This window comes from Cydia splendana, unplaced genomic scaffold, assembly GCF_910591565.1.
Source record: "Cydia splendana unplaced genomic scaffold, ilCydSple1.2 scaffold_63_ctg1, whole genome shotgun sequence".
In the NCBI taxonomy this organism is placed as follows: domain Eukaryota; kingdom Metazoa; phylum Arthropoda; class Insecta; order Lepidoptera; family Tortricidae; genus Cydia; species Cydia splendana.
Genome location: NW_026946896.1, coordinates 369,862 through 390,700, shown reverse-complemented (window position 1 = coordinate 390,700; position 20,839 = coordinate 369,862). Strand labels below are relative to the sequence as shown.

The 20,839-nt window shown below is 35.9% G+C and overlaps 1 pseudogene; it reads left to right on the top strand.

Moving 5' to 3' along the window:
- The first annotated feature begins 19,403 nt into the window (after positions 1-19,403).
- Positions 19,404-20,629, top strand: LOC134805794 (uncharacterized; annotated as a pseudogene).
- The last annotated feature ends 210 nt before the right edge of the window (positions 20,630-20,839 follow it).

Here is a 20,839-nt window from a genome sequence, read left to right as displayed (position 1 = left end):
AAAGTAAGCTGCGATAAGTTCTAACTCATTTATATGTTTATTAGCTTCATCATGAGACCAAAATCCATTTGCGGTTTTATTGTTACAAGCCGCACCCCAGCCGCTCAGAGAGGAGTCTGAATAAATTTCAATAGCGTATTTTTGATCTCTTATTAAGCTGATTGAAGTGTCAATATGATCTAACCACCATTTAAAATCAATTTGTAAATATTTAGGAATGTTAAATGTTTTATCATAATCTTCATTTCCTTTTAACTGTAAGTATTTAACACGTTCAAACAACTTTGTATGAGCCAAGCCATAAGTTATTGCTGGGCAAGCTGAGCCAAGTAACCCTATCACTCTAGCAAACTCTCTTACAGTGCAACGTGTCATGTCTTTTAGCTTTAAAAGTTCGGATTTTATCGAAGAGCGCTTGTTGTCTGGAAGAGCAATAGACAATTTTTTCGAATTTAAAATAAAACCCAGAAATTTACTTGTTATTTGAGGTATCAGTTGACTTTTTTCATAATTAACAGTAAATCCTAATGATTCGAATAGAGTTAATGTGTCTGACAAATTTTCTTTACATTTTTTGTAAGAGTCGGCCAATAACAAAGTGTCATCTAAATAAATGACAGACAAATGACCTTGTGTTCTTAAGTGTTGCATCACCGGCTTCATTAATTTCGTGAAAATATAAGGAGCTACATTAAGTCCGAACGGTAGCACTGTAAATTGGAATAATTTAGACTTGTATTGAAATCGAAGAAATTTCCTATAATTTTTATCAATACTGATAGCATAATAAGCATCTTTTAAATCCACACAACACATAAAACAATTTTTTGATAATAATCTTATTGCCGTTCTAAGATCTTCTAACTTGAAATGAGCTGTGTCAATAAATTTATTTTTAATACAGTTGCTCACAAAGTGCTACTTTACGTAGCTGTTTAGCGTGCGGAAAGTTGGTTATGTCGAACTAGTGCTTTTTACTTTTCCAATTTTTTTAAATTTATACTTGTTCCAATTCACGACTACTTATTGATGAGTGTTAATATTAGTTTCCTTTAAACGTCGTAATCAGCATAAAAACCTACTGTTAATGTAAGAATATGAAAAATATACATATTTCATATTTTAATACTTACCTCTTCATCATTATAACACGTTTATTTTTTAATATTTAATATTGAAAATTCCGTTCTTAATAAGGTGTCTGAATGGAACGGAATAGCTGCCAAACGCCCATAGATATAATATACTTAAAGACGACGTCTAAGCGAGCTGTCACTGTTACCACTTTTGTTTAGTGTACGATTAACAATGTTTTACTTATTTTTTCGCAACTGTATTAAAAAACGTCGTTCGATACACGTGCGGAAATGTCATTCTTCACTCGTCCCGAGTCTTCCCACTCGCCTGCGGCTCGTGGCAAGATATCTCGGTACTCGTGAAGTAATGACATACCTTCCGCACTAGCATCGAAATGTACTATTAATTCTTTTAGGTTAAGTATCATTCGTTTGTCGCCATTTGGTTTGCTTAGCAAGAAAATTCTAGATACAAATTGATTTTTACAAGGTAAACATTCATTTATTACCCCTTTAAAAATCAGTTCTCGAATTTCCTTTAAAAAACACTTATCCTCGTCGGCATTATGAGGAAGAGTAATAAGAGGTTCATTTTGATGTACCTTTCGAGAAAAGGGTATTTTAAAACCTCTAACCCAAGACAAAATAACTTCATCAGTGGTTATTTGTTGCCACTGAGCATAAAAATACTGCAATTTTCCCGCAGACTGCATTACCTGAGAATGAGCTAATATCTCTTGGTCGATGTCGACGTCGTCGACGACGGGTGCCTGAAGTTCCGGTTGTACTGTCGCCGGGCTGGAGCAGCTGCTGACTGGCGACGGTCCCGATAGCCACCCGTCGTCATCGCTTGATACGCTGTGCGACGCGACGGGCCCCTCCAGTTTAAAGAGTTTGGTGCAGTCCTGTGTGTGCTAGGCCCAGCTGTGCTGTCATTTGAACGCTGAGCGGATTTTGCAGGCTTATTTTTTATGTCCGATGCGGATCTAGAACATGCTTTTATAGCCTTTAATGTCTCTGAAAGACTTTCGCCAAATAAAAGCTTGTCTCGTGTGAGGTCCTTTACGGCATCCTTTGTATTTTTGTTAAGTCCATGAGTTAACAAGGATCTTCGTGTTATTGTGTCCAAATAATGTAAATCGCATAATATTTGTCCTGCTTCACCTAAATGTTTAACAATCAAGTCGCGAGACTGTTTGTCTGGTATTTTAAAAGCGACATCTAGCGCTCGACCTAAGCAAGTAATACCGGATCCAAGTTGAGACTGCTTTATGACTAGTTTTTCATCCCGCTTTACTGAAGAATCTATAACAGCTGCCTTTATTTCTTCATTAAGCTTTGGAGCCTCCAAAAAAGTACAATTAGCTGGAGGTACGTACTTTTTTAATAAATCCGAGCGGAGTTCTTTTTTCAAACCCTTTGAAAGGATGTGAGTCCATCTAACGGCGAGATGAGCATGAATATCATCGCTGTATTCCTTATTTTGCGTTGGATCCTCGCCCAAAAGTGTAAATACGTCGTCTGTTTCGACTTCATCTTGTAGTTCGTTGGCAACTGAAATTAAGAAAATGATACTCTTCAGTATTAACCAATTTTAATAACATCGAGCGCGTAAAATTAAAAAAATATATATTATGAGGGTAGACCTTATATCATTGCGTGAGACATGCAGTCGACACTTGCAGGGGCTTGCAAATATTCGAAACTTTCAGGTATTCGAATATTCGACTTTTTCTGACGACATATTCGAATATTCGAATAATTATTCGAATATTATAAAAAATAAGAAAAAGAACGAGAAATCGGTTTATTATCGTTTTATTCAAAAGCTTATTTCACATATTGCTAAAACTAATGATATTTTGCAGAAATCCACTTAATTGACTAGATTTTATCATCCTACTATGAGATGCCCACATTTATAAAAACAAGTAAAACGCCAAAATAAGACGTATTCAATATTTCTAGATAAAACTTTTATTATAAATGCGCCGTTGAGTGTAATAATATAACTTTAATCATCTAAACCAAACCTAGGTATGTAAGATATTTTTTTTAGTAGGTAATTATTTTCTGATTTAAATTAACTTGTAGTCACTCAGAGGCCTTAATTAATGGTCGGCTTAATTATATAATATTGGAATATTTAAGGGAAAAAGTTAGTTGACTACTGGATTATTTGTCAGCTAAAGGTGCATAGTTAGATTACCTAGTTGGGCACTGGGCAGGTTTGGTATGATCAAATTTGAGAATTGCGATAAGTGCGGGAAAGGTTTAGTCTTAATAAACAGAATGACCCTTTAACTTAAAACTTATGCACCGTAAAAATAACATACTTTTTGATTTCGTTTTCTTTCAAATTGAGTTAGGTTTCACTGTATTCACGAAGTCTATCGAGAGGAATACAGTAAAAATATTATTTCCTTCGTATTTGGGTACCTACCATTACTCATTCACTGTAAATACCCGGAAAACACACAGAAACTGTAACTGCAGCGGATTAAATAGATTTTTTATAGTAATAAAAAATATTCGAATATTCGAAACCTGAGCGGCCGAATATTCGAATATCAAAACAGGCCGAATATTCGACAAATTCGAATATTCGAATATTCGAATTGCAAGCCCTAGACTCACAAGAGAACCTGGCTGAAGAAACCCGGCAACAAGCCGCTTGTATAGGTGCCTAATGCGAGAAAAATTCCGCTAAGTGAATGTTCTGGACGCGGAGTTTGTAAATACCACGCTGCATATTTCCACCTCAGTATGGAAATATGCAGCGTGGTATTTACAAACTCCTTATCAGTATGGGCTATCATTAAAGCCGGGTAAGTGAAATTTGTTTACATTATTTATAATAACCTCATATCAGATAAAATAATACTGTGAGTACCTGGCACACACTACTTAATATACCAATAAAATTGTATGAATTTATAAAAAATACTGATAGATATTGTTAAAAAAAATCTAGGGTTTAAAAGGAAGAATTGTCCAGTCAAATTGTATTTGTAATATATGGGTCTTCTTACCTGATTGAAATGTTAAAATAAATAAATACATAAAACATTTACAGTTCAGGTTGTTCTAGTCCCCACTCTATCTATACACAGTGTTCCTTATATGTAGATAATCTTACCTACATACAATAATTACGTATCTACCCAAGTCTATATACATAATTGATGCTAAGTAGTACTTAACCAGTATTTCAGTAAATACTTAGCAGGGCTCTTCTTAAAAAAATAGTACATTAGAAGTAATGCACATTAATCTTATATTATAAATGTACTAATAATTTCATTCTGCATTCCAGGGGTTTTCGATGCACACATGTGACCCTTCATGGGCCATAGGAATCTGAAGACCGCTTCTTGTATATCTTTTCCATCACGGAACGATAATGTTCCGGACCTTTGGGAGGCGTGCGCGGAGCCGTAGGCAACACGTGAGTCCCTTTTGACACTTAATGAAATGTAAGGGGTAAACCGAGCGGATGCTGCCCTTGCCCGCGTCATGGAACACACGCAGAGGCAGCATCCGCCAGGGTGTAAGGACTATTGAGAGTTGATGGTATCTAAAATTAACTAGGCTAATGCGTGCAAGCGATGGTGATGATAAGTACTGGGCTAAGGGATATAAATGGTATAAAACGGACGACTGCCTAATAAAATGATACGCAATTTTATTTCCGGCAGATATATTATTATTATTAGTCTAATAGAAGCAGCTAAAACAGCTTGTCTATTTCTGTGCTTGTTTTGAAGGGCAATTTTATAAAAAAACCTACCTCTTATTTATACTACTGTATACTATTGTAATAATGTTTTGAAAGTTGTCTCTTTAGTGTACCTTATAAAAAAAGATTGCCTCTTTATCCTGTTAGGAGGTTGATATATTGATCAGTATATTTCATGTTTTCCATGTGTGTAAAAATAATTTTGTGGAATAATAATCTTAACCAGTTTATTCTAATCCCAAAATATTTTAATTTTAAACTGGCTCTTAGCCCAGTCGGTAGTGACCCCGTCAATGAAAGAGGAATTTTCGAGCTCGAATCCTGGTAAATGTATTTATTTCTGTGTTTATCACAGATATATGATCCGGAGTTATGAATGTTTTATATTATTCTATCTATTGTATAATTATATCTTCATTTAGTACTCACAATACAAGCTTTATTTAGCTTTCTATTGGACTAGGTCGATTTGTGTCTTAGCTTGTAGGTTTTTTAAGATTTGAATATATAAGTAGAATATAAAAAAAATCACAAAACAATAAAAAATATATAAACATATTATTAAAAAAACTAACCTAGAATGCCGCCAGCAGCGGGGCAAGGCCCAAGCTGCCGGTGGTCAAGGCCGCAGTGAGAGGAATCGACGTAGGTACTATACGCGCCGTGTCCAAGATATTTATTAATTACTAGCTTCTGCCCGCGACATCGTCTGCGTGGGATGATGACGATGATTGAAAAAAACTAACCCTTTCTCGGGGCCCAAACTATATCCATACCAAATTTAGTCCAAATCGGTTCAGGGGTTTAAGCGTCAAGAGGTAACAGACAGACACACTTTTACGCGCATTTATAATATTAGTATGAAAGTATGGATTATTAATTTATTTAATTTACTAATCCTTACATTACTTATTTCCAGACTTTATAGAAGATGTGTATACTACTGTATACCTACTCTAAAATATTCATGATTTGAATTTGACTTCCTTTTTTTGTAACTTCGTACTAAAGTGAAACAGAAATTAACAACAACTGACGTTTGGTTTTCAGATACGGGATCATATCAATTACGTGGACAAGTCGTATGGTGGGACAACCTACGACGCCTTTATATAGAGCAACAGCGTTAGTCGAGATTACTTCGAGTAGCTGGCATGTGTGGCACCAGCGAAATAGTGTACATTAGGTAGGTATGTGTTATAATTTATATAAATATATTTGGTGTTTCTAATCACGCTAATATGTGTGTGTGTTCATTTTTATTAATTCACACACACACACACACAATCAATTAATCGTTTAGTTAGCGCATCATGGAAAAAATGATTTACAAAATTGTCGAATGACGCTAGATGTAAAATGTGGATGACTGAAAAAATAGGAATAAATTAGAATTGTACAATTGCTAAGCTAACTAAATTCGTACTATGGTGAAATATAAATTAACATTATGTAACGTTCGGTTTTCAGATATGGGAACAAGTCAACTACATCATTAACATGGACGCGTCGTACGGCAGGGCAACCCACGACGCCTTCATATGTAGCAATAGCATTAGTCAAGACTACTTCGAGCAGCGGGCATGTGGTACCAGCGGAATAGCGCACATTAGGTAGGTAGGTATGTTATAACTTAATAATTTATATAAATATATATTGTGTTCTTAATCATACACTAAACGATCCTACAGTAAGATCAATGAGCCTGTGTGAGTGTATGTGTGTTTGGGAGCTACGTACTACAGACAGACATAGATGCACATGTTACGTCAGGGGTTCATTAATGGTTTAACGCAGCGGTCGGCAACAGGCGGCTTGCGGGTTGCATGCGGCCTGCTAATCTTTCGCTTGCAGCCCGGCCCGCGAGCCTTGCTGGCTATTTTGTATGTAATATTGACAAACAACAATATCTGATAAATTCACAAATATTAATAAAGTGCGGCCCACTTCAACATTGTTAACAACTATGTACTTATGTGGCCCTTGGCTGCTAAAAGGTTTAGCTCATCACGGAAACTATTTACGAAATATTTCGAATGACCCTAGAGTTAGACCAAGAAAAGACTGCAATGATTCTGATAGCACACGCAGTGCAACTGTTATTTTAAACGTCAAACTTCTATGAAATTATGACGCATAAATAACACTTACCTACACTGTGCATGCTATCAATATCGTTGCAGCCTTATCTTGGTCTAACTCTAGTTGCAAAATGTGGAGGACGGAAATAATAGGAATATAATTGTGTCTTATTTTATATTATTATCCCTGACAGAACGGCAATAATTGCCGCTTATTGTATATGCATTTAGAGTGAGAGACTCTTCGTTTGTTTGTGTTAGTTACAAATAAATGTTTCCATTGCGGCCTTCAGGAAAGGTTCCGTAACACCAGCGATGGTTTTTAGGCAGATATTAACCCACTATTCATATAATGTGCTTATTATAATTTTAGAAGACTCCGGGTATCCACTGCGGGAACACGGGACACCTTATGATTTCTGCAAGCGGCGCCGCAGAAGAATCCCCGAGGCTATAACGCCATACAAAAGAAGGCGCGCTCCACTATAGAGCTAACATTTGGGATATTAAAAGGTAACTTAGTGTTATGGACACTGATTTGCAGTTCTTTATTATTTTTTATTTATTCAGGCAAACACTAAGTATAAGTTTACAGCTGCAAGATGCCAAGACACTTATACTGTTAATAATACATAGTCAGTATCATAAAATTCATAAATATGTATACACTTTTCGAACTATCTCTAACATACATATTATGTATTACTAAGTTACCTAGATATTTAAAAAAAAACTGATATTAAGTAACGTAGGCAGAGTTTAAAAAAATCCTGATACTACGTTGTAGGGACGGCCACTTGTCTGCGAATATGTCTGCGTTTTGGACTGTAGCTATGAAGTTAACCATCCATTGTGTAGATTTGCATTGGGGGGTGACGAGAAAGCTGTTTCATTCGCCGACAGATCCAACAACCATCGGCATAGGTCCTTCTATAGGCTTATACTTAGATACGCTTTCCCCAGGGATAGCACGCGCATTGTTGGTGTGTGTCTGTTTCCCGGCGACACTTCAACGACATGTAACTATTACACGTCGAAAACTTTCAAAATGGCGAAGTCATTGTAAACTAGCGTCTAAAGAAAATAAGAATCATAAAATTAGTATTCGAAATCAGCGGTCGGCATCATTTTAGCAGCCAAGGGCCACATAGTAGTTGAAGCGGGCCGCACTTTGTTAATATGTGTTACTTTATCAAACATTGTCGTTTGTCAATATTACATACAAAATAGCCAAGGGGGCTCGCGGGTCGCAAGTGAGAGGTTCACGGGCCGCCTGTTGCCTACCGCTGTTCTAAATAATAATGAAATTCCTAGTAATGTAATGAAGATTAGGGTGGATCGATTTTCTTTTTTCTCAAATTTTGATTTTGGCAGGAAATAGAAAGTTGCTACTCACAAAAACATTTAAATCTGTATAATTAAAATAAATAAATAAAATAATAAATATTAGGGGACATCTTACACAGATCAACCTAGCCCCAAACTAAGCAAAGCTTGTACTATGGGTGCTAGGCGACGATATACATACTTATATAGATAAATACATACTTATATACATAGAAAACAGCCATGACTCAGGAACAAATATTAGTGTTCATCACACAAATAAATGCCCTTACTGGGATTCGAACCCAGGACCATCGGCTTCGCAGGCAGGGTCACTATCCACTAGGCCAGACCGGTCGTCATTAAATAACTGAAATATTTCAGGAAGTACTGCCCCAAGCTAACTGAAAAGTGACGCAAGCGCCATTTTAGGGTGGTAATTATAAAATATGTAAAAAATATTAAAACATCTTATTTTTGTCTGAATTTAATTTATTTTTATACTTGAAATTAGAAGTTAACATATTTCATTAGAAAACCACGAAAACGATGACAGATAATTGTTTTTTTTTATGCTGAAAATTACTAAAATTATTCAATTTTGTAGTCTTTCTTGGAGTTAAACAGAGGCATAATTTTTCGGGATTTAAGCCTTGTCTTAATAAAACCATCTCGTTTAATAGGTCCACAAACAGCAGCAGCTGCCTCTGTAACTATTTTAACACATCTTTCAGTACTTTGAGTATGACAAGGGTATAATTTCAGTAGTGGTAAAATCAACTCATCAATTTTGTTTAGGTTTTCGATGCACTCTCTTAAAATATCTGTACTGAGGATTTTAAGCAATGGTGGCTCAGTAATTGTTACATTGTCCCAGGGTATCATATCAACGTAATCCATAGAACAAAAATCAAATTTTGGTAGTTTAAATATCCTTATATTGGACGGTAAACACTCTCGTGACTTAAGTATTTTTTGCAATGCCAAATATTTTATTTCTGGTCTGTCATCATCCAGCATCGCTAGTAATATATTTTCTACATGACCGAAAAAACCGTTTCGTTGTAATACAGGATCTATTACTGCTTTTAAATGCTGTGGCATATATCTTGAAAGTTCAATAGTTTTGTGTAAGTGTTTTGCACCATAAGTGCAGCTCGGCTTCAATTTAATCGCAAACCATATGGGAGCATAAACTTTCAAAATAAAACTAACTAAATGTTGTAAATATACTGTTGGAGTATTCGTGGAGACATATAATCTAAGAATTCGGTTTGCAGTGGTAAGCCACCTGGAATGAACCACTTTACCAGGGTTTCTTTGCGACAGCCTATAATTACAATGACCACAACTTATTGCGGTGCAAATGTCATACAAGTAAAGTTGGTCTGTGCTTAGATCTTTTTTATTCGTAATATCTGGCAAATCACACCTGATTGACTTGAAGGATACTAAAGGAAGATTTTCGCAATCCTTTAGAAGTTTTCCTATTGGTCCTGAAAAGCTGCGTGGTCCTGTTGTAGGCCCGTCAAGAGCTTGAAATAAATGGCGTAAAGGAAGTTCGTTCGCATGTAATTGACAAATGAACCACTGTAACGGCCTTTGCAATATTTTTTCCAAATGTCTAATAACGCCTCCATTTGCTCCTGTATTAACGGCAGTACCGTCACACCCGATTGCTACCAGATGTTTGCAGTCTACGTTTTTTTCATCTAGGAAAACTTTGATATGTTTCCCAATAACTTCTGCTTTACCACTAGAAACCGTAATATGACCCATGTATTCAGAGTTTGGCTCTTTGACTAAACTTATGTGCTCTTCTGAAATAATTTTTCGTTTTGTGACATTCACAATTGATAAAGTGCTGTCTTTGCGGCCATCAAAATATAATCCAAATGAAGTAGATACCAATAAGGGCATATTTACTAGAACACTTCTTTCTTTTTCACGGTTTCGGCGAATTTTATTGCGATCGACAACCTTGGCCAAGTCCGTCTTGGTAATAAGACCAACATCCTGAAGAGCCGCCGAAACAATGGCTGCAGCAGCTCTATCTGAAACAGCATACCTATCAACAGCAAGAGCCACAGTTGGCATGGCAAAACTGGCTGTTTTCGCTTGGCTTTCTTGAGGTGTTTTAGAAAGCTGAGGTTCAGACACAGGCGGAAAAAAATCTCTAGTATCTTGGTCTGAGACATCTGAGTTTTGAGCAGACGAAGATAAATCGTCAATTGATTCTTCAGTTGATTTTGAAGCTGTAGTCTGACTTATTTTAAAAACATCATATTTTCTTTTCCTATTTATATTTTTCAAGATCTTTGATGTAGTTTGTACGTCTATGCGACCAATCATCATTTGCCTTTTTGTTCGTTGATCAATTAAAAAGGGCTTCTCTAAATTTGGAACTTTCATTGGTTTATCACACTTGCATAAATTTATATCTTTGCACTGGCATGCCGCAATGTCAAATAGAGCCTTTGCCTCATTTTTAAACACTAATATGCGGTTTTTGTAAGATTCAACATTCTGACGAGATTTATAAGGTTTCAATAAACTGCGATATTTTTCATAATATTCTTTGATTTTTCTGGTGACAGACCGCGGTTGTATAGTTGGAATAGATGCCGTTTTCCAGATTTTTAACACGTCTTCCGATATCTTCTGGCAAGTATCAGTAGCTAAGTTCTGGTACTGCTTTTTCTTACTACGACTCGCATATAAGTAACACAGTACAATGTCTTCGTAAGTTGGCAAAAGATTAACTTTTAGTTCTCTTCCATGACCAAATATAGGGCAAATTAAATCACTTCGTAATGTAGACAAAGACATTTTAAAGATTTTGTTTATCAATGTTTGTGTTGATTTGACGTTAGAGAATCAGATTGTAGTTAATGTGTCATTTATTTTGATAGTGTAGGGTGTTTAAAATTAATGTCGAAGTTATTACTACCCTCTTTATTTAAGGTTTGAGTAGAAACAATGTTGCCAGATGACAAATCAGTCATAATGTTATTGTTTTGTTTTAATTTTCCTAATTTTTATTAAAAATCGAAACCAAAACGCGACAGGCAATTTAGCTTTAGTTTTTTAAAACTTTATGTGAGTTGGGGCAGTACTTGTTATTGTCCAATTTCAAAAATATTTCATATTATGAGGTTTCAGGTATGTAAGCAACTTTTGACAAAAGCCCATTAAATTATAGTAAAAAAATTTTTTTTTCATAGTAGGCCGATCCACCCTAATATATAAGTATGTAGCTAGCCTACTTGGCATCTAGGTAAGTAGGTACCCATGTACCTAGTTGGCGTTGGGCAGACACTTTTATTTCAAAGAAAGTATGAAAGTGAAAGAAAATCGAAGATTATCTCATACACAATCAGGATAGTTTCATGAGTACGAAACGTTATTGTGATCCAAATCAGTAAAAATGCCTACCTTTGTTGGCCTCAATATCATTATAGAAATTTCCATTTTCCAGCAATAGCTGGAAGCTATAAGCTTGAACATATTCCTTGCCAGGGTGCTCACTGTAGGTCCATTGTGATTCCCACTAGTCTGGAACTAAAAAAACACATGAATTAGAGCATATTTTTCTAAAATAACCGGCTACAGGAGCCGCGGACAATCAATAGACTATTTGACCTTAAGAACTTTCAAAGTAATAAAATAAATTACTTTTGAGAAAATATTAATAATAGGTAGATTGAAAATTATCCTTTAAACTGCTAAAATAATTATTTTATGTAAAAACTACAACTGTTCACTATTTAACAAGTATCTTATTCTTATTTGTTTCATAAGTCGAGCGAGAGTAACCAAAAGTATGCAATGAAACTATGTTTCGAAAGTCATCGGGTACTAGGAAGTAATTTATATGTTTAAAAGCAACTAAAATAATCAAAAGTAGGTACATTGTGATACATAGTTTCAAAAATTCGTCAAGTACTTCAATTATAACGGTAATTTCTTCTGCTTAGAAAGTTTTTTTTAAAGACAAGATAAAGATTTTCTTACCTTTTCAATGTAAATACAAATTTTATAATATTAAAATATGTGGTACAACCAACAGACAAACATCGGCGACATCAAGACAGCCATGAGACAGTAAACAATGAATTTGACATTGACAGTCTTGACACTACTGCTTAATCTATTAAAATTATATTCGACAAACAGCAAAAAAAATTAAATTGGTATTAAAACTTATTCTACGAAGGTTTTTAGTATCATTGTACGTTATAAGTACGTAAAACTAATTATTTAAGTATATCTAACTCAGTTTAAAGTAAATTATTAATTTACCGGTTTAATGTCCCAGCGTAGGATGTGAAGTGTGATGCACACTTAACGTTAGGTTCGTTCATTCCATTCACGTCGGTCAATTCTATGGATTCGAAAGACGTAAGCCAAAACGAAAGAGTTTCCCGGTAGGCTTCAGTTGGTTCGTTCGAACTAATTTACGTGCGGATGGCGCTCTATCGTTCGATTTTCACGGTAGGGCCCCAGTACCTACTGATTAACCTACCTCAAGTCCCTATATACATAACATTTAAACCTAACATAGGTACCTAAATAGCCCTGAATTTGTCACAAGAAAAGGCCCTCGGTCAGAATAATTTTTTTTTATTTGTTTTCCCTCCATACTGGCTTTTTAATTATTTATCTACACCCGAAGAAAATAAAATAGTTAATAAGCAAGTTACCTGTATCACTGAAAATATAATAACGGATAGGTAGGTACCTCCTTAAATATAATTGTAAAATAAATAAGTTCTTTATCTACTCTCCGGGTAACCCTTTACCTCCATTGGTCACTAAACTGCTTAAGTACCTAAAAAGGATAATAGTATGAAATGGAAAATAAAGTAGATAAGGTAACTAGCAATATATTTTCTTGTCAAAATTGAAATTCAGATAATATTTCTAATTGTACTTTATTTTTTGTAACAAGTTTCTTCCGGTTAATTTAATTGTATAATTTGTTGATTTCTTGAATTCATTCACTTGTGTGTAACTTTTATTTTGTATTCCATATCATATGGTGTCAATCTAACCTGAAAAGAAAGCAACATGATATTATTATAAGTAGTGTCCGACCGAAACATGTTTTTTTGCCGAAACCGAAACCGAAACCGAATGTTCGGCTTGGCTCTAATTTCGGCCGAAACCGAAACCGAAACCGAACCTTTTGTAGACTTGTTAAAATCGTTGAAAAAATGTCATAAAACCGCTTTTACACACATATTATGGGGCTGTCAACACCCAATGTCCTTGAAATTGATGTTACTTAAGCAGTTTTTTAAGAAAATTACTAGAGTTAGACCAAGATAATTCTGCAACGATTTTGATAACACACGCAGTGCAAGTGTTATTTTAAACGTCAAAACTTCTGTGAAATTGTGACGTATAGATAACATTTGCACTAGTTGCACTGCATATGCTATCAAAATAATTGTAGAACTTTCTTGGTCTAACTCTATTCATTCACCAGTCAAGCCAACATTTAGATACAGGGTCAACCAAAAACGCGAGCGCAGCGAGCGCGAATTTTTTGTTGACAATATCGCAAGGCCGGGTACCGATCTTCACCTGGGCCTAAACGTCCGAAGTGCCCCAGTGAGGCGAACTTTCATGCGAAGTCAAAGCCGTGCTTCAGGCTGCAGGATAAGTAGTTGAGCACAGACTCCAACCAATGTTAAATTCCGGGATTACGCGAGGAAGATGATGAGTTTTCTTATCATTCTTTTCCCCAGACCCAGTAACATACGACAGTGCTATCTCATTTACTCCGATACAATTGTATCTGAGTAGATGAGTGTCTAATTAGACAGTGTGCGCGTTATAGGTATTAACAGCCTCTTAAGACTGCATCGACCGTCTATATAGTGGCGCCCTTATTAGTGGAATTGTGTTTTATAATAAACCAATTCATTTCTGTACCTATACATGAATCAGTATATGTAGGTACATATTAATATTGTTGTCCTACTTATTCCCCAACTTTTGGTCTTTGTCACATAGTTTAGTTTCATAGTACGAAGTACCATTTCGTAAGTTTCGGCCCGGCCGAAAGGTTCGGCCGTTTTTTGGCCGAAACCGAAACTACAGCCGAAACATGATTTTTTGGCCGAACCTGGCCGAAACCGAAACCGAAACCGAACCTTCGGTCGGACACTAATTATAAGTCATCATATTCCTCGCGTTTGTCCCGGCATTTTCCACGGCTCATGGGAGCCTGGGGTCCGCTTGGCAACTAATGCTTAGACCAAGCAGTCTTAAATTAAACTACAAAAGTAACTCAAATGCCTGCTACTAACAGTTATGCATTATTTTGTCAACAATATAATTGGAATTTTTTCCCTAACTATTGTCTTTGCTTCATAGTTGTAGATAGCGTAGTTAGCGCAAGTAATCACTTGTGCATGCTTGTGCTTAGGGCTCTGAAAGGACTGAAAGTAGGAAGCAGCTATAAGCATTAAACTAATAAGATAACTTACCGGGCAATGTCGCTCCTTGTTTGATTCCGACTTTAGCTAGGCCATTCAACAATCGTAGTCAGACATTTCACTTTAGAGTGTTTTTAATATATAACCATAAATATATTCAGGAATGGCTTATATTGTTGAATATTTAGATTTTTAATCTGCAAAGAAAGTGTAGTTCGCGCCTACAAAACTTTTCTCTTTGAGAATTTTGAAAACTCAGTTTGGCATTTATGACTGGGTTGCTATATAAAATAAAAATTCTACCATAAAATTTTTGGTAGGAATGCGTTCATAATACGGCAATACGATTACCGATTAGTAATTTTAACGTCCTGTTATTTTATAGTTGGTGCAACGCATTTTATTTAGCAATCGTTAAAACCCCCACGTCAGCGTTAAAATTTAGCGAACCGTGCTTACGTTAGCAGGTGGTTTGGTGCAACCCGCCCTTAGTCTACATAGAGGTTTGCTAAGCTGAAACGTTTTCAGAAGTTTTAGGCTTGAATTTGGTTTTATATGATAGCTGTGTGTTCGTAGTATATAAAAGAGCGGAGTTCCGGGCATTGGTTCACTTTGAAAGAAAAATAAAAATTAAGTTTGAAATTTCGATTAAGTCTACATAGAGGTGTGCTATGCTGAAACGTTTTCAGGAGTTTTAGGCTTGAATTTGGTCTTGTATGATAGCTGTGTGTTTGTAGTATATAAAACAGCGGAGTTCTAGGATTTGATTCACTTTGAAAGAAAAATAAAAATTAAGTTTGAAATTTCGATTAAGTCAATTTACAGGTGTGCTATGCTAAAACGTTATCAGGAGTTTTAGGCTTGAATTTGGTTTTATATGATAGCTGTGTGTTCGTAGTATATAAAATAGCGGAGTTCCGGGCATTGGTTCACTTGAAAGAAAAATAAAAATTAAGTTTAACATTTCGATTTAGTCTACATAGAGATGTGCTATGCTAAAACGTTTTCAGGAGTTTTAGGCTTGAATTTGGTCTTCTATGATAGCTGTGTGTTCGTAGTATATAAAACAGCGGAGTTCCGGGCATTGGTTCACTTTGAAAGAAAATTAAAAATTAAGTTTTAAATTTAGATTTAGTCAATTTACAGGTGTGCTATGCTGAAACGTTTTCAGGAGTTTTAGGCTTGAATTTGGTCTTGTATGATAGCTATGTGTTCGTAGTATATAAAACAGCGGAGTTCCGGGCATTGGTTCACTTTGAAAGAAAAATAAAAATTAAGTTTGAAATTTCGATTTTAGTCTACATAGAGGTGTGCTAAGCTGAAACGTTTTCAGAAGTTTTGGGCTTGAATTTGGTCTTGTATGATATCTGTGTGTTCGTAGTATATAAAACAGCGGAGTTCCGGGCATTGGTTCACTTTGAAAAAAAAATAAAAATTAAGTTTGAAATTTCGATTTAGTCAATTTACAGGTGTGCTAAGCTGAAACTTTCAGCTTAGCAGTGGCCTGAAACGTTTTCAGGAGTTTTAGGCTTGAATTTGGTCTTGTATGATAGCTGTGTGTTCGTTGTATATAAAACAGCGGAGTTCTAGGATTTGATTCACTTTGAAAGAAAAATAAAAATTAAGTTTGAAATTTCGATTTAGTCAATTTACAGGTGTGCTATGCTGAAACGTTTTCAGGAGTTTTAGGCTTGAATTTGGTCTTGTATGATAGATGTGTGTTCGTAGTATATAAAACAGCGGAGTTCCGGGCATTGGTTCACTTTGAAAGAAAAATAAAAATTAAGTTTTAAATTTAGATTTAGTCAATTTACAGGTGTGCTATGCAGAAACGTTATCAGGAGTTTTAGGCTTGAATTTAGTCTTGTATGATAGCTGTGTGTTCGTAGTATATAAAACAGCGGAGTTCTAGGATTTGATTCACTTTGAAAGAAAAATAAAAATTAAGTTTGAAATTTCGATTTAGTCAATTTAAAGGTGTGCTATGCTGAAACGTTTTCAGGAGTTTTAGGCTTGAATTTGGTCTTGTATGATAGATGTGTGTTCGTAGTACATAAAACAGCGGAGTTCCGGGCATTGGTTCACTTTGAAAGAAAAATAAAAATTAAGTTTGAAATTTCGATTTAGTCTACATAGAGGTGTGCTATGCTGAAACGTTTTCAGGAGTTTTAGGCTTGAATTTGGTCTTCTATGATAGCTGTGTGTTCGTAGTATATAAAACAGCGAATCCGGGCATTGGTTCACTTTGAAAGAAAAATAAAAATTAAGTTTGAAATTTCGATTTAGTCATTTTACAGGTGTGCTATGCTGAAAAGTTTTCAGGAGTTTTAGGCTTGAATTTGGTCTTGTATGATAGCTGTGTGTTCGTAGTATATAAAACAGCGGAGTTCTAGGATTTGATTCACTTTGAAAGAAAAATAAAAATTAAGTTTGAAATTTCGATTTAGTCAATTTACAGGTGTGCTATGCTGAAACGTTTTCAGGAGTTTTAGGCTTGAATTTGGTCTTGTATGATAGCTGTGTGTTCGTAGTATATAAAACAGCGAATCCGGGCATTGGTTCACTTTGAAAGAAAAATAAAAATTAAGTTTGAAATTTCGATTTAGTCATTTTACAGGTGTGCTATGCTGAAAAGTTTTCAGGAGTTTTAGGCTTGAATTTGGTCTTGTATGATAGCTGTGTGTTCGTAGTATATAAAACAGCGGAGTTCCGGGCATTGGTTCACTGTGAAAGAAAAGTAAAAATTAAGTTTGAAATTTCGATTTAGTCAATTTACAGGTGTGCTATGCTGAAACGTTTTCAGGAGTTTTAGGCTTGAATTTGGTCTTGTATGATAGCTGTGTGTTCGTAGTATATCAAACAGCGGAGTTCTAGGATTTGATTCACTTTGAAAGAAAAATAAAAATTAAGTTTGAAATTTCGATTTAGTCAATTTACAGGTGTGCTATGCTGAAACGTTTTCAGGAGTTTTAGGCTTGAATTTGGTCTTGTATGATATCTGTGTGTTCGTAGTATATAAAACAGCGGAGTTCTAGGATTTGATTCACTTTGAAAGAAAAATAAAAATTAAGTTTGAAATTTCGATTTAGTCAATTTAAAGGTGTGCTATGCTGAAACGTTTTCAGGAGTTTTAGGCTTGAATTTGGTCTTCTATGATAGCTGTGTGTTCGTAGTATATAAAACAGCGAATCCGGGCATTGGTTCACTTTGAAAGAAAAATAAAAATTAAGTTTGAAATTTCGATTTAGTCATTTTACAGGTGTGCTATGCTGAAAAGTTTTCAGGAGTTTTAGGCTTGAATTTGGTCTTGTATGATAGCTGTGTGTTCGTAGTATATAAAACAGCGGAGTTCTAGGATTTGATTCACTTTGAAAGAAAAATAAAAATTAAGTTTGAAATTTCGATTTAGTCAATTTACAGGTGTGCTATGCTGAAACGTCTTCAGGAGTTTTAGGCTTGAATTTGGTCTTGTATGATAGATGTGTGTTCGTAGTATATAAAACAGCGGAGTTCCGGGCATTGGTTCACTGTGAAAGAAAAGTAAAAATTAAGTTTGAAATTTCGATTTAGTCAATTTACAGGTGTGCTATGCTGAAACGTTTTCAGGAGTTTTAGGCTTGAATTTGGTCTTGTATGATAGCTGTGTGTTCGTAGTATATAAAACAGCGGAGTTCCGGGCATTGGTTCACTTTGAAAGAAAAATAAAAATTAAGTTTGAAATTTCGATTTAATCTACATAGAGGTGTGCTATGCTGAAACGTTTTCAGGAGTTTTAGGCTTGAATTTGGTCTTGTATGATATCTGTGTGTTCGTAGTATATAAAACAGTGGAGTTCCGGGCATTGGTTCACTTTGAAAGAAAAATAAAAATTAAGTTTGAAATTTCGATTTAGTCTACATAGAGTTGTGCTATGCTGAAACGTTTTCAGGAGTTTTAGGCTTGAATTTGGTCTTGTATGATATCTGTGTGTTCGTAGTATATAAAACAGCGGAGTTCCGGGCATTGGTTCACTTTGAAAGAAAAATAAAAATTAAGTTTGAAATTTCGATTTAGTCAATTTACAGGTGTGCTATGCTGAAAAGTTTTCAGGAGTTTTAGGCTTGAATTTGGTCTTGTATGATAGCTGTGTGTTCGTAGTATATAAAACAGCGGAGTTCTAGGATTTGATTCACTTTGAAAGAAAAATAAAAATTAAGTTTGAAATTTCGATTTAGTCAATTTACAGGTGTGCTATGCTGAAACGTTTTCAGGAGTTTTAGGCTTGAATTTGGTCTTGTATGATAGCTGTGTGTTCGTAGTATATAAAACAGCGGAGTTCTAGGATTTGATTCACTTTGAAAGAAAAATAAAAATTAAGTTTGAAATTTCGATTTAGTCAATTTACAGGTGTGCTATGCTGAAACGTTTTCAGGAGTTTTAGGCTTGAATTTGGTCTTGTATGATAGATGTGTGTTCGTAGTATATAAAACAGCGGAGTTCCGGGCATTGGTTCACTGTGAAAGAAAAATAAAATTTAAGTTTGAAATTTAAATTTAGTCAATTTACAGGTGTGCTATGCTGAAACATTTTCAGGAGTTTTAGGCTTGAATTTGGTCTTGTATGATAGCTATGTGTTCGTAGTATATAAAACAGCGGAGTTCCGGGCATTGGTTCACTTTGAAAGAAAAATAAAAATTAAGTTTGAAATTTCGATTTAGTCTACATAGAGGTTTGCTATGTGTGATGTATGTGGGTACTTAGCCAAAATATAGGTTACATATCAGTGGGTAGCTACATATTTCTTTGTCCAGATTAAACGTTGCAACGAACGGACGTGTGTTATTTCGCAACCCTTAGTAGGACGCCACCCCCTTCATCCCTATTTCTCAGTGGCGACGAGCTGTTCGAACCTTTTAGTGCGTGTACTGTGCGTGTTGTGTTGTGTGAATAAAAAGAAAACAATGTCTATTGGCAAAATAGGCGAGTTTAAGATCGCGTCGGACAATTGGCGGTTATATGTAGAACGACTTGAACAGTATTTCTTGTGTAACAACATTAAAGCTGAGTTGCAAGTGGCTACGTTAGTGACCGTGATTGGCGCCGAGGCTTATGAACTCCTAGTCAACTTGTGCACGCCGGTTAAACCTACTACAAAAACATTCGCGGACTTAACGGCCATTTTAGGAAAACATTTACAACCTAAACCCAGTGTACTGGCAGAACGTTATAAATTTAGACATAGAAAACAGGGAGATAGTGAATCGATGTCAAATTACGTGGCAGTTTTGAAAAGAATGTCTAAGACGTGTGACTTTGGGACGTGGCTCGAAGATAGTTTAAGGGATCAGTTTGGTCGAGGGGGCGCGAAAGCCTGCTAGCGACGGGACAAGTGCGTTGGCATCTTGTCAAGCGATAGCGGCGAGTTCGTCACGACGTAGGAACGAGGCGGCACGTGGAGCATGGCAACCGCGGGGTGCAGAGCGAGGCGCCAGCGCTGGGCGTGGGGCCCGTGCCAGCGGCTGGCAGGCGGCGACGGCGGCGTCGGCGGGAAAGCGGCGTGACGCACACTGTAATGCTTGCGGCGGGATGCACGGTACGGAAACCTGCCGGTTCACCCGCTACGTGTGCAAAGTGTGCAACAAGCAAGGACACTTGCAGTGGGTGTGTCCATTAATGGCAAATACTCACAGCGTGGAAGTCATGAATATGGCCAGTCAGCGGGAAACATATAGTGAGGACAGTGACATGAGTGACGAGGTAATTATCATACATGTTAATAACTTAAGGGCAGCGGATTACAAACCCATTTTTATGAAAATAAATGTGCAGGGTATTGACCTTGACATGGAATGTGATACAGGCAGTGCGATATCATGCGTCAGCAAAAAAGTTTACGAACAATTATTTTCTCGGTTAATACTTTATGGTAGTAATGTTAGATTACGATATTACACTGGAGAACTTGTAAAACCGGTGGGATAGTAAAACCACTTGTAAAATATAGAGATAGACAGGAATACTTGGAGATGTATGTAATTGACAATGGTAAATCTATGCTGATAGGCCTGATAGGCAGACAATGGCTGGCGGAATTAAATGTGCCCATACCTACGCCATGCAAACCTTGCAATGTTAATAGAACCGAGGTAGATGGAAATGAGTTTAACTTGGCGGATTTCAGTTCCAGATTTT